Source organism: Lissotriton helveticus, chromosome 8 (genome assembly GCF_964261635.1).
Source record: "Lissotriton helveticus chromosome 8, aLisHel1.1, whole genome shotgun sequence".
Lineage (NCBI taxonomy): Eukaryota > Metazoa > Chordata > Amphibia > Caudata > Salamandridae > Lissotriton > Lissotriton helveticus.
In genome coordinates, this window is record NC_136069.1 from 1,199,088,739 (window position 1) to 1,199,103,931 (window position 15,193).

Here is a 15,193-nt window from a genome sequence, read left to right on the forward strand (position 1 = left end):
TCCGGCTACCACAAGTTCACGTACAAGTAATTTTTTTTCGCAAAACAAGAGTAAAAAAACAAGAAGACTGGTGTACTGTCTGACTCTCTAACTATGTAGTGAGTCCATAGTGCTGCTAGTAGAATTCCTGAAACTCCCACTAATGTTACAGTCCTACAAATACGGTGGAAAGATACATGCCAAAATGTTATACTGTGCTTGCAAGTTGCAAGTGTTACTGTAAGACATCTTTCTGTTGAATTATTTTGTTTTAATGTTAAAGAGTATTGGTTACAGTATTTTTCTATCTTTCTTTATATAGATGCTCCACGAAAACTAACCAGAAAGGAGATGGCTGTCCGAGCCAGGGCCCGGAAGCTGGAGGTCATTTGTGCTGAATATCGGTGGCTGGTGGCTTGGGAGCAGGAGGAGGAGGCGGCAACAGCTGCATCCTCCTCCAGTGCCCCAGGGTCCACCAGCCAGCAGACTCCAGTGGTACGGTGCCGTGGTCCGACAGCCTCTCGCCAGCACCGCGGAGCAGCAAAAACAACAGCTGCCGCCCCCAGAGCCTGGATGGCACGTCAGCGCCACCTCCACCGCAGAGTGGACTACCTGGAGCGCGCGGTTAAGAAGCTGAAGCGCCAGCTCCAGGACCTCCGCAAAGAGATGCGGGACCACCTGTCCACAGGACACCGCCGGAAGTGACTGTCCCTTGCTCCTTTTTTAAAGACTGTTGGGGGGGGTAATTGGGCGTTGGGGATTCAGAGGGACATTCTTCTGGACATTGGTTGGGGTTAGGGAGGGTGGTGGTTTGGGTCTTTTGAATAGTTTATTTTTGTTAGGGTAAATATAATTATTTATTTTACATACTTCAACATAGTGTACACATTCATATTATTTTGTGGGGTGGTGGGTGGGTGTTACTGTACGTTTGGTTTCCTCAAACTTATCAGCATGAATTATCTAAAACGGACAAAATTGTACAAAAGTGCCACTAACAGAGTTAGTGAATTCGATTGCCCTACTAGTACTTTACTAGTACTACTGTCAGTCTCTCCTCTCCTCCGAGTCCTAGCCCATTATTCTACCTCCCCAAAATGCTTATCTTACCTGTGATTCGTGTTTGAGAATAGAGCTAGGCACAGCGCTGGCTGCATGGCAAATGGCGATTACGTTTGCCCATGAAATCCATCCAGGACAGAAATTCCATTGTTGTGGTGGTAGTAGGAGTGGTACCACACTAGCAGTAGCAGCATATGGAAAAAAAGGAAATGAGACATTGAGTGGCCTGAGAGGAGTATTAGAAGGAAAAGTATATATTTATAGCCTAAACAATGCTGAAGATAAGTATGGGAAAAGAATATTTGCTTGGATGATTATGGCTACAACAAGAACAGTGACACAGCAGCGTATCCTTTCTTCACGTGAAGGATGGATCCAAACGATGGTGGGCATGAAATTCAGAATTGATTTGAAAGACTCATTGGTGTTTTTTTAAGCAAAATTACAATATCCGAGTATTCATGTATCTGCCTTAAAATTGATTTGAGGAGGATGCTTGTACCTTATCCTCCCCAGCAAGTGTGTGGAATTATTGTTGTCATTTAGTCACACCTCAATGAAAACCACACAACCCGGGGAAGAGGGTTAGGGTTTGAAAATTAGATGGGAATGGGGGTTTTCGGGAAAGTTTTGTGGAGAGAGGAAAAAAACACAGCATGGGCAAACAACAAGTGAAGAAAAACAAATCTTTGGATACGAAGATATCCATAAATCTTTTAAGGGACATAAAGGTAGTGCATGCACTACTGCATGCATGAAGTTGTTTGCTAAATGGATGGTTAGGTTACTGAAAAATAGTACTTACTACAACTTACTAACTATGAAGAAACAATGTGACAGTACAGGGCTGCAGTAATTACACAATTTCACTTGCCTATCTGCCCTCAGAGAGAATAAACACTCATTAGTACATTAAATTAGTTTTAAAAATAGCAAATAAACTTATCAAATAGCTGGAGGGATGAATTTGAAGCAGAGAGCAAACAAATGCACACATTCACACACATAGAAGTTCACAACAATAACATTATTTAAAAGATAAGGAGAAGTGAAGAGGATACTGTAACTGTATGTTGTAGTTGTCCTGTTTAATTTGGGAAGTTGCATGCACCCAGCCATTCCTCTTCTTCGCGGTACTCCTCCATTTCATCTGACGCTCCGCCGATCAATCTTGGTGACCAGACACACTGTCCACTGCCTGCCTGGCGGATGCGGAATCGCGGATCGCTAATGGTAAGCCTGAGTTAATCGTTTTTCCCATCGCACAGGGTAAAAGCCGGCCTGTAATTGTTGATGGAAAAACAGGAAGTGATGTTAAAACACCACAGAGAAAAAAATTTAAGGTATGGTGTGTAGTGCAAAAATAACACTTTCAGTTTCAGAGGCGACAGTATTACGTACAAGCATCATTTCTAAAGTGCGTACTCTGAGTCTCCTTTTCAAGGATAGTAATTAGCACATAGCAGGCCAGGGCCATGCAGGCGGTCAAGGCAGGCACCACTGACTGAAGCAACCTGATGTTTCATACCTCTTTGACACAGACAGACAAAGCATATCTAATTGTATGCAGCAAGCCACCTTGCCGCAATTTAACATGAACTGCTGTCTGGACTCTGGCATAACAACACTACACTGGCTCGACCACTCCATACCACGACTAGACAAACATGTAGTTCTGCTAAAGTTGTTGTTGACTGGTTTACCTGTTTGCCACTCACAAAATGGCCATAGTTCTTCCGTAAACCGACGATGATAATCCATCCATCCCAGTGAGTGACTGTAAAGAAAAAAGATATTATGTAACTTTAATCATCAAGGCTCATCATCATCATGGTATATAGGCAAACTCAATGTTGTTAATGCAGTCGCAGTCTTCACACACAGTGAGTCCAAGGACATTTTGCATATTAAAAAATGCAACGTAGTGGCCCCTGCAGTAGAAGTAGAATTTGAATTAAACAAGGTAAAAAAAACAGATTAGACTTGAGTTACATTTAGTGTGTAAAAGATTAAATAATAACAGAAGACATATGATGATTCATTTCATGCACAACAAACAAACAGCACTTGCTTTTATCAGAGCCAGACAGCCAGTGCTGTCCACTGCATGCCATCTCATTATTCATTACCTGTTCCACTTTTTGACCGCATCTTGTTCTTATAGTGGAGGCCCACAGGGCAGCCTCTCATGTCAATTTCAGAAGTAACTGTCAGCAATCAGCATATAGTCAGTAATTCCAGTCCCACTTCTTTTGAGGGGACTCGTCTACGAAGCGACAGTTTCTTCATTATGTGTAATCTAGCCATCTGCCTTAAGGGAAATGGATAGGGGGAGCCAGGAGGAGGAGGATAGAGGAGCATGACTGAGTTGTGAACTTGTGAACTTCAGGATTGCAGACAGCGGCACCTTCAATAAGGAAATAAGACAAAGACAGTGCTGCTGATGGATTTGTTGTGATTAGAGTTTTGTTGTGGTAAAAGTTGCAAAACAAAGAAAGACACACAGGAGCAAAAAAAGTGGTCAGGACGAAAAAAAAAGGAAGTCAGTTTCAGGCCTAGGTGTCTGGGAAGTAGAGCTCATCCTCAACTCTGTGAATTGAGACGGGATTAGGTGAGCTAACGGAGAAGATCTTCCGTCGCCTAAGTCGGTGTCCTCTTCTTCCTGCGTGGATTCACGTATTTTGTAATCTGGTGGTATGAAATGCTGATTCATCTCGATCATTATTATCCTCTTCACATTTTTGGGTAAAAGGCGTGTCCTTTTTGAAGTTACAATGGCACCAGCAGCACTGTAAACATGTTCAGAAGAAACACTTGCGAGTGGGCAAGACAAATAATTTATAGCCAGCTTGGTGATCAGTGGCCAGTGAGGCCTTTTGAAAACAAACAAATGATTGTGAGTCTACTAAGAACTAGTGAATGGTTACGCCTGACTAAGAAGGAGGGACAAATGAAACCAAAAAGTGATTCTATGCCGGTGTAACTATGGGTGACTCCACAGTTGTAAAGATACCCATCAGTTTCTGATTGGTTCCGCTCTTCATCATTTGGGTCTCCTCACATCAAGGAGATTTTGTCTATCACTGTTAAGAGATTCCTCAGTGGTAGCCCTAGTAGGTGTAAGGTGTGTAGCTGGAACCAACTAGGAAACTGGAAAAGCAGTGCAATGTGAATATGTGGGATAAGTGTAGGGAACATAAAATTGGAGAATGTAGGAGAAAAAAGCTTTAATGAGTGGCCCCTAGATTTCCAAAATAAAATAGTGCTAGAAATAGTAGGAATATAGATATCTACTATTGTCAGTGTAATAAGGTCAACATGTTTCTGCATAGACGGACCCAACCGGGTGTCCAGTTGCATTCATCAGGACCTACGCTAGCTACTGCTTGTTTAGATGTGATAAAAATAAGAATACATTACATTCCTGTCAGGAAAAGGATAGTCCTTGGACAGGTATGGCTCCTCCTTGCTGTGAATGTAAACAGAAAACAGAACACATATAGTACAGGCACACCAGTCACGTTATAAGTGCACAAACATATCTTTAGTAGTTTTAAGGCACATTGTGGGTGTATAAAAGACACATCCCTTTATCAGAAACCTTTAGTTAAACATTCTCAGTGTAGAAATCTCGTAGCCTCAGCTTACCTATTGGGTAGGAGGTATGCTCTACGCCTCACCTGGCTACGGCTCAGGTAGATGGAGCCCCGCACTGGAGAGATTAAAAATACATATATAGTGTTAGCTCGACTATTGCCATCTCATGAGCGCATGATATAGTTAGCGTCCATTGAATTTTAGCCAGTTAATGAAATTTAGGAGGAGTGATTGTCATGGTCATGCAGCAATACACATCCTGCTGATCGACTTTGCCCGGAACAATACTTGGGCACTGTAAAGTACCCCCAGCTGCTAAGTAGAGTACGGGCAGCAAACTGTAGTGAATTGGTTGCCAAAATGACAGTCACGGACACCCTGGTATGAAGAGATTAATGGGCACCTAATCGTGCCGATACACCAGCCGGTCAGATCATAAACAGTACCAAGAGTCCAACAGCAGCATCAGAGAACCTTTTCGGGACCCCCACTCTAAGAATAACAAAGCGCCTCCCAAGGGAAAGTGTGGTGTTTTTGGAGATGACCTCTCTGGCCTCTGGTACCATAGTTGGTACCAAGCTTACCCCGACTAACTACAATTTTACAAATCAAACAAATGACTAGGTTTTCCGACTTTTTGCTAATACTAAAGAAGTCCCACACTGGGGACTGGAGATGTCTGCTGGTGGTGGAGGTTCTACTTTCAATGCCAGATGAAGTGGAGGATGGGCGTGGCTGAATTTGACTCTGTTGTGCACTTACAGCACCACTACTTGAGGTAATGGAGGTTGAGCTGGATGGAGGTCCCTGCCGGCCCTTCTGACGAGAAAATATGGAAGCTGTAGGTCGTGTTGGTGTAGTAGTTACCTGCGTTGGTGGTGGTACCAGTGCCACGCCGCGCACATCCCGCTCAGCAGCAATTCGGAATAGGGTCAAAATGTCTATGCTGCATGCCCGCTGGGGCTGGCGTTACGACTGTGATGACTGGGTCGTCATCTTCAGAATGTTCATCAGCAGCAGAATACACCACTTTTACTTCTTGTTCGTTGTCATCACCCATAAGTGAAAGCCTTGCGGGAACCTTCCTTTTAGGCTTAGCTACCTTTGTCGGCTGACGGCGTGCCTCCCTCGCAGACTGCATTGGTGGGTTCCAATCAATATCTAAATCATCAGAAGGAAGGGGGCTTGAAGAAGAACTTGTACTAGCCCTCCTTGACCTTTTTCTTGCTGGGGATCTGGAAGACAATAGATCATCAGGAGGATTGGTCGTATAATACCTCCGCTTGAATCTTGATTTCCTCATGTGCCCCTACTTCTGGAGGAACAAGTATTGTGGGCAATTGTGCCTCTCCATGCGCTTCTCCATGCGCCTCTCCATGCGCCTCTACTTGCGCCACTCCTTGCGCCACTCCTTGCGCCACTCCTTGCGCCTCTCCTTGCGCCTCTCCTTGTTGCACCTGTGGTTGTCGTTGCGGCTGTGGTTGAACACTTTTCAGATGAGTTCCACCCTGCGTTGATTGGATGCTACTTTCTTGCGATGAGTCAATGCCAACATCACTGGTCGATGGTGATTGAACACTTAAAGTGGCTGCCTCTGCGGCACTCATGGCCCTGGGCCTAACTTGGCGTGGTGGCACTGAGACCAGTGAAGCTGAGGTGCTGCTCCCAGCTTGGTCCCTGACGGACACCGCTGCTGCAGGCGTAGTTTTTTTTTCCCAAAAAAGGTGTCTGTCGGCACACCAGTCTCCTTGGTAAGTTGCGCCACTTGCTTCTTCTGCTCCTTCTTACTGGCAGTGGCACTGGCAACTTTCTTGGTAGAGGAGCTACGGCCATCTTTCTTTGGGCCCATCTTCTTCAGAAGTCAGAACAGCAGGCCAGTTGCACGAGTTGCAGAGTTGTCTGTGGCCACACGTGACGTCACGTGACGTTGTGCTGCACACACCGCAGCAGGACTTCTTCCTGGCACTGATGATGAACGATGAGGATGATTGATTTGTGGTTCTCTTTGTGCACCTAAAAGCAAAGGAAGCCAGAGGAACATCAGTTAAATAAATGTTGCATATATCGTGCTTCAATTAATATTTGCAACTAGGCATTTCATTTATTATTATTACAACACACCCAAAAATGGAAAGACCAAAAATAAAAATTGCAATTATTTCAAATCAAAAATGGATGTTTAAATTGATAGAAGAGAGACCACACAGAGAGAGTTGTTTCATGCACCATTGAGTACCCCCGGGCATAATGGATGAAAGCAGGGCAGACTGGGTGCAGGCCTATGGCAGAAAGCACACTGCCTGGCTACAAAATGGCTCCTTGACCCCCACCCACATGGCCCGGCCCTGCCTGGACCAGGCCTCAAAATGGGCCCCACCCACATGGCCAGGCCCCAACACCACCCCAAAAAATTGAAAAACACACAAAAATCATCACAATCCAATGCCATCCATGCCCTACATGATGTTTAAGTTCAAGAAACCCCACAGAAAGCCTTAGTCCATGCACCACACTGAGGACCCCTGGGTGTAATGGATGAAAGCAGGGTAGACTGGGTGCAGGCCTATGGCAGAAAGCACACTGCCAGGCTACAAAATGGCCCCTTGACCCCCACCTATATGGCCAGGCCCTGCCTGGACCAGGCCTCAAAATGGCCCCCACCCACATGGCCAGGCCCCAACACCAACTACAAAATCGAAAAACACACAAAAATCACCACAATCCAATGCCATCCATGCCCTACATGATGTTTAAATTCAAGAGACCGCACAGAAAGCCTTGGTCCTTGCACCACACTGAGTACCCCTGGGCATAATGGATGAAAGCAGGGCAGACTGGGTGCAGGCCCATGGCAGAAAGCACACTGCCTGGCTTCAAAATGGCCCCTTGCCCCCCACCCACATGGCCAGGCCCTGCCTGGACCAGGCCTCAAAATGGACACTACCCACATGGCCAGGCCCCAACACCAATCCAAAAAATCGAAAAACACACAAAAATCACCACAATTCAATGCCTTCCATGCCCTACATGATGTTTAAGTTCAAGAAACCCCACAGAAAGCCTTGGTCCATGCACCACACTGAGTACCCCTGGGCATAATGGATGAAAGCAGGGCAGACTGGGTGAAGGCCTATGGCAGAAAGCACACTGCCTGGCTTCAAAATGGCCCCTTGACCTCTACCCACATGGCCAGACCCTGTCTGGACCAGGTCTCAAAATGGCCCTCACCCACATGGCCAGGCCCCAACACCACCCCAAAAAATTGAAAAACACACAGAAATCACCACAGTCCAATGCCATCCATGCCATACATGATGTTTAAATTCAAGAGATCCGACAGAAAGCATTGGTCCATGCACCACACTGAGTACCCCTGGGCATAATGGATGAAAGCAGGGCAGACTGGGTGCAGGCCTATGGCAGAAAGCACACTGCCTGGCTTCAAAATGGCCCCTTGACCCCCACCCACATGGCCAGGCCCTGCCTGGACCAGGCCTCAAAATGGCCCCCTCCCACATGGCCAGGCCCCAACACCACCTCAAAAAATCAAAAAACACACAAAAATCACCACAATCCAATGCCATCCACGCCCTACATGATATTTAAATTCAAGAGACCCCTACAGAAAGTCTTAGTCCATGCACCACTGAGTACCCCTGGGCCTACTGGCTAGTGTGGCTTTACACGCACACCAAAAAATAAAATAAAAATCCACATATAACAGCAAGCTATTCAATTCCATGACATAAATGATATTTAAATTCAACAAAACTCACAGAAACAGTTGTATCATGCACCCATGACTAACCCTGGGCCTACTGGATACAGTGCCTACCCACAATATATATTTTTTTAAGTTGTGAAAAAGTTTAAAAATTGTAGTTGCAGCAACCTCAATGCCCCAAACAAACAACACCAACTTACTTGTAAAATCTCAAATCCAAAAGTAATCCAAAAGTGATGCAAACAAAAAGTCGTCAAATACAAATATCCAGCAGCAGCCACAAAAAGTAATCCTTCCAGCTCCAGATCCAAATGAAAAGTGACCAGGACATGGACAAAGCACTGGGAGGAGCCTGCTAGACAGGAACAGGAAGTGGGAGATTCTGGGGCACTTACTTCCTCCCACCCACCCCCCAAAAATGGACTTCTTGCACAAAAAAGTGCAGCCAAATGTCAATCTGAGGAGTTATTCTGATCCAAATCATCATTTTCAAAAGGTTTATGCTGCCTGTGGTAATTTCTTGTGCAGAATTGCAATTTTTGCAAGTTCAGGAAAGCGAGTTGTTCAAATCTCCCGCCGGAAGTCAGCTGTGCGTCGCATCTACGTGTTCGCAATTGTTTACTCCCGCGATGCGTGATCGCGGGCCCTTATGACGTAGTCGCGTTCTCAAACTCTCGCAGTGCAAGATGGTGGGCCGCTATGAGGTACTCGCGGTCGAAAAGTCTTGCGCGATTACGCAGCAAGATCCAAAATGGCGCAGCGCAAGCAAACCGGGAGGAAAAACAACATGGCGAACTCAGAATCACGGTAAGTCAACGACGCGCGCGCAATATTGTATTTTTGAAGCGCGAGCAAGCAAAAAAAACGCTAGCTTGCGAGTTGTGGATTTTTGGGCAAATTTGCGCGATTCGCGGACCGCCAATTTGCCAAAAATCCACAAATTCTGCGAACTGAACGGATTTTCAGCCCATAGTTACAAATGATCCTAAGCTCCTGTGAACTCCAAAGGCTCCAGCAACACAGGAGGTGGGTGCCTACGTTACTTGAGATCAAGCTAGCCTCTCACAATATTTGAGGCCAGTATCCCTTGTGTCACTCCTGAGCAACCCAGACTCTCTCCCCTCTGGTTTCAGGTTCCTTCCTTCAAGAATCCACTTGTGGGTTCCACCGGACATTCTTCTCTCTTTCAGCAGTGGCATTTCTTTGAAGTCTCCAATTGAGAATGTCAACGGTTTCCGACACCACTTCAGACCTATACACCCGGCTTCCCCGGGATTGGTAACTCCGGTACTATGGTATCCAAGGGTGGGGTGGATCTCCAACCCTCTAAGTTCCAAATGGTTTCCTCGTAAGCCACTGGGAAGGGTCCTTAATCTGTAAGGGGCCGTTTCAAAAAACTAATCTGAGACAAAATCCTAAACTTACTACTTTTGGTATTCACAGAAGGCCTTTAGTAGTAATAAAGTTAGTATGTGGTCATAACTTAGTATTTTGTCATAAGTTAGGATTTTGTCTTGAATTAGTATTTTGTCTTAGATTAGTATTTTGTCTTAAGTTAGTATTTTGTCTCAAGTTAGGATTTTGTCTTAAGATAGGATTTGGTGTTAAGTTTTGGTCTTAAGACAAAATCCTAACTTAAGACAAAATACTAACTTTACTACTACTAAATGCCTTCTGTGAATACCAACAGTAGTAAGTTTAGGATTTTGTCTCAGATTAGTTCTGTGAATCAGGCCCTACATTTTTAACCGTGACTCTCCCATAAAGTTGAACGGAGCATGCAGTTGTGCTCTCACTCTGCACCTGTCCTCCGTGGGGCACTATGTACTCACCTTGGGTGGTTCCTTGGGGTCCATGTGATTCTACACCTCCTAGACATTGTCTTGACTCAAGTTGTGGTTCTTATACCACTATTTTAGTATATGGTGTGGGCTTCCCCTGGAGCCCACTATGTTTTGTGCTAATTATGATTATTTCTTTGTTACAGTATTGTGTGCTTTGTGTTATATCTTCGTGTAGAGGATACTAGAGAGTGTTATATCAATAAATACATATTTTTATAACTACTGTGTGGTTCCCCTTTCATTTAACCAATACTATAAGATTGCATTCTGGTAAAACAAGCTGCTTAACATTCCTTCAAGACTAAGCCTGAAGACTGCTCGCCACAGCTACCACCTGGATAGCTTTCTATAAGGTTATAGGTTTAATCTAATCACCATAAGGGTTGTTTGGACTGGTTCAAGGTACTCACTTTAATTAGTGGACAGCATATACCAGGCCAACTTATCACAAAAGAATAATGTGAATCATTTTACATGTATATATCATAGGGATACCCTTTCAACACAGTTGAGGGTAATACTTTTTAGATGAGAAAATAATTGTTAATATAGTGGAAACAATCTATTGGTCTTTCGCCTCCTTTTCCTATTACTCTTCACTGACCCCCTCCTTTATTATCAAAGGAATTGAATACATATTTTTTTTTCTTTTCCTTATTTAAATAAATGTATCTCCTTTCTCATTTAATACTTTTTATGATGTATCTCTGTTACTTTTGCATGCCTAATTAAGAAAAAATAAATAAGTACATTTCAGTAAAAGAACGGTAAAGTTATTCAAGCATGGCCTTGACACTTTCCTTACTTGAGCAGTGCTGCATGAGCTAGAATACTCTAGAGGCTAAAGAACATGGGACTTCACTCCAGACAAAATACAATCTGGTAAAATATTGCCTTGAAAAATAATACAATGTTCTTGAAGAACAGTACAGCAGCTGTGAGAAATTGATTTGTTGGTTGAGGGGGAGTGAAACCCTACTCAAACAAAAGCCAAACATCCTTATCAGGGTGAACCACAAAAAGGCATTAAGATTAGCCTGTGCTTAATCATCAGGTAGCTTGACACAAAAGCAGTTTGGCTTAATTTAGAGGCAAGATGTAAACAATTTATGCAACATACAAACATTAATAAAGTAAAAACACAACACAAGAAAAACCTCACAGTGCAAATAGATATAAGCATTGGCATTTCTTCTGGTGTGTTCATTATAGATAGGTCCAGCCTTACTGATCATGGGCCAGAACCCTTTATTGATTTGACTTTTAAAGTTATTACTTATTATGTACCCCATCGTTAGCTTATGAGAAAGGTAGGCCTTGCATCAGTGAAAATTGAATTTAGGAGTTATGCAGTATCTCGATTTGCTCTCTTATCCCAAATCTCTTTCTTCTCATCTACCATTTGTCTCATGAATCTGACTGTTTGTAGTCTGCACCTAACCACACTGCAGAAGGAGGTCAATTTTGTAATGTCAGAATCAATTACAGTAAAATAAGAGATAGGAACCATTCAATGAGCAGAAAGAATACTAAATATATGCTAGTCAGTTGCCTTTGCATATAAAGTCAAAGGGCACAGATCTTTGGACATTCCCACCTCCCTTAGGAGAGACTTACAGCCTGATTCATGTACGGGCCGTTTTGCGTGTCCCTAATAGTGAATCATAGCGACTCGCTATTGAGGAAACGCAAAACGGCATTCATGTACTTTTCGGGGAAAAAATAGCGACTCGCACGCGGGCGCTAAAGCCGTTAGCGACCAACTAAAAACGCAGAAAAATCGCTATTCCCGGCTACCTGCGATCGGGATTGCGACTCGCAATCCCGTGCGATCGGGATTGCGACTCGCAATCCCGTGCGATCGGGATTGCGAGTCGCAATCCCGTGCGATCGGGATTGCGAGTCGCATTCTCGCGCGATCGGGAAAACGGGAAGACGCATTCCGAGCACCGTGATGACATCACATCCAGGAAGCAGGCAGTTCCCACCCCCAAACACCACAGTGACGCTATCCTACGAGTGAGCACGTCGGAAAGCAGACGCCTAACCAGCGATAGCGACTCCAGAAACGCCTGAAATAGCGACCGCCATGTCTGAGGAACCTGTCCCTGGCCCCAGCAACAGCGCAGGACAAAAGCGCAAGCTCAAGTTCTCAGAGCAGGAGCTCGAGAACCTAATTGAAGGGGTGGTGGCCAACCATGACCGGCTCTTTGGTACCAACTCCAGAAAGGTCCCAGAGCAGGACAAGCGGAGGATCTGGTTGGGTATAGCCGCCAGCGTCAACTCGGTGGGTGTGGCCGATAGGTCCTTGGAGGAGCTAAAGAAGCGCTGGTACGACCTCCGAGGTCGTGCCAAGGAGAGGGTGGCGGAGCGCCTTGGTGAGGCATCGGGCACTGGAGGTGGCGGACCGACAGTCCCACCCAACACACCCCTGGAGGACCAGGTTGAGAACACCTTGGAGAGGGAGGCGTGCGTTGGCGTGACCCCTCTGGACTCCTCCCGCCCCACCCAAGACACCCAAGGTAAGTGGCATGCGACTGCGACCCTGTCCCCTATGACCATCCCTGACCAAATAGGCTCACTCATTGGCCCTTAGTCATGCCTATGTTGTGCATCAGGAAATGCCCTGAAGCATTGTGGGAGATGTAGTATGTCCACAATGTAGTAGTACCACAATGCAGCCAGAAAGGTTCCAAAGTACGCAAATCCACAGCCATCCAGGGAATGTCACCCAGCATGCATGTAACATCTGCACGTCTGACAGTCACATGCAACTAATGAGTATCCACTTACCCTCACAGGTGGCGCAGATAGCAGCGACAGCGAGAGGCTGCAGATTGATGAGGAGGCCCAGGAGGAGGACTCACAACCCGAAACACAGGCACCAGCCCCTGCCGCTGCACCAACACCAGCAGCCAGGCCCCCCACCATACCTGCTCCTGCATCTGCCGCTGCACCAACACCAGCAGCCAGGCCCCCCACCGTTGTGGCCCCTGCAACTAGCATCCCACCGGCAGCCAAGGCCAGGCCCCCCACCGTAGCTGCATCTGGATCTGCCGCACCACCCGCAGCCAAGGCCAGGTCCCCCACCGTAGCTGCATCTGGATCTGCCGCACCACCCGCAGCCAAGGCCAGGCCCCCCACCGTACCTGCTCCTGCATCTGCCGGCCCACCGGCAGCCAGAGCCAGGCACCCCACCAATGTGCCTCCAGTTCCTGCCGCACCAGCAACACCTGCTGCGACACCACCTGCAGCTCGTGCAACGAGATGTGGGCCTGCGACAGCGGCAACACAGCGGCCGATCAGTAGGAGGGGCAATGGGCATCTCCATGCCTGTATGAGCGTCGAGCGGCGCATGCTCAGAATCCACCAGCGCCAGTCGCAGCAGCAAGGGGCCATCCAGCTCCAGCTGCACAAAATTGGCCGCAATGTGGCGGGAGTTGGAGACAAGATGGACCGCATGACGGCGGCCATGTGCCGCATGACTGCAGCCATGGAGGATAACACTGCTGCGCTCATCAAGCACCGCAGTGTAGCAAGCAGGCGCCACCACCAGCTAATGAGCCGGCTGTCGTCCTATAGTAGGTCGAATTATGTGGCAGCAAATGCCACCACCCAGTTGTCGCGGCGCTCTCTCACCCAGCAGCACCAACTGGTCCAGTGCTGCGAGGACATAACACGTGTCCTGGAGCACCTAACCACCGCCGTGACGGCACTTCACACACCTGTGCTACCGGCCACTGTAGGGGGAGACGATGCCAGTGAGGGTGCCTCCAGCGTGAGCAGGCAATCTGCCACGCAGGTCCCGCCACCTAGGCGCAGCACCAGGGCAACGCCTGGTACAGCTGCCCAGGAGGAGGATGAGCCTCACAGGCGCCTGGGCATTACGCGCCGGAGGCGCCTTTGACACTGTCTGAGGGACACTGCCACAGGCTGACGCTAAGCCTGCCAAGAACCTTCTTCACACTGCAGTATGCAGGAATACTGTAATTTGTAAATAGTTGAAACCATGACCTTTTTCTTGTGAATGAAACAAATACATTTATTTTGCTGCACACATTAGCCTTGTGTAATCATTACATTTTGCATGCAATTGTGATATGTGGGTTGGGGGAAGTGGGTGGGCTAGAAATTGTTCGCTGTGATGTGGTTGCGACGTCTGTGGCCTTCAGCTGGGTTCTCCCCGCGTGCATGGTGCGCATGTGCTGGTGGCCGGTCGTCCCCCTCAGATTCACTGCCTGAGATGTCAACAGGTATCCGGCGCTTGGTTGCAATGTTATGAAGCATTGCACAGACAGCCACAATGCGGCAGCACGCTGCAGGACTGTAATACATCGCCCCACCTGTCTTGTGCAGGATACGGAACCTGCTCTTGAGCAGGCCAAATGTCCTTTCTATACAGTTCCTTGTCCGGATGTGCGCAACATTGTAGCGGCGTTGCTGAGGTGTGGCAGGGTTGAGGTAAGGGGTCAGGAGGTATTCCCGTAGGGCGTAGCCACTGTCACCTGAATGAGAGGAGCAGATGTTGATTGCCTGTGCAGCGCAGTTACTTCATGGCAATGTGACATTGTCGACAAAGTGTACTTACCAAGTAGGTGTCCTTCCCCAAACTCTCCCCTGAGCAGTCGTGTGTGGAGTCCGCTGTGCCTGAAGATAAAGGAGTCATGGGTACTACCTGGGTACTGGGCCACAATGTCAGTGATGATGGTCTTGGCATTGCAGACCATCTGTATGTTGAGGGAGTGGTAGGACTTCCTGTTGCGGTACATATACTCCGTGGCAGCTGGTGGGCAGATGGCGACGTGGGTACAGTCTATGCAGCCGAGGACATGGGGAAAATGGGCAACATTGTAAAATTGTAGTTTTGTCAGGTCCAATTCCTGTTGGCTCGTGGGAAATGTGATGTGGCGGTGGAGCTGGCTGAGCATGGCGTCAACAAAAGTGTGGAGGCAGCGTGACATGGTGGGCTGGGATATCCCCCCAGCAG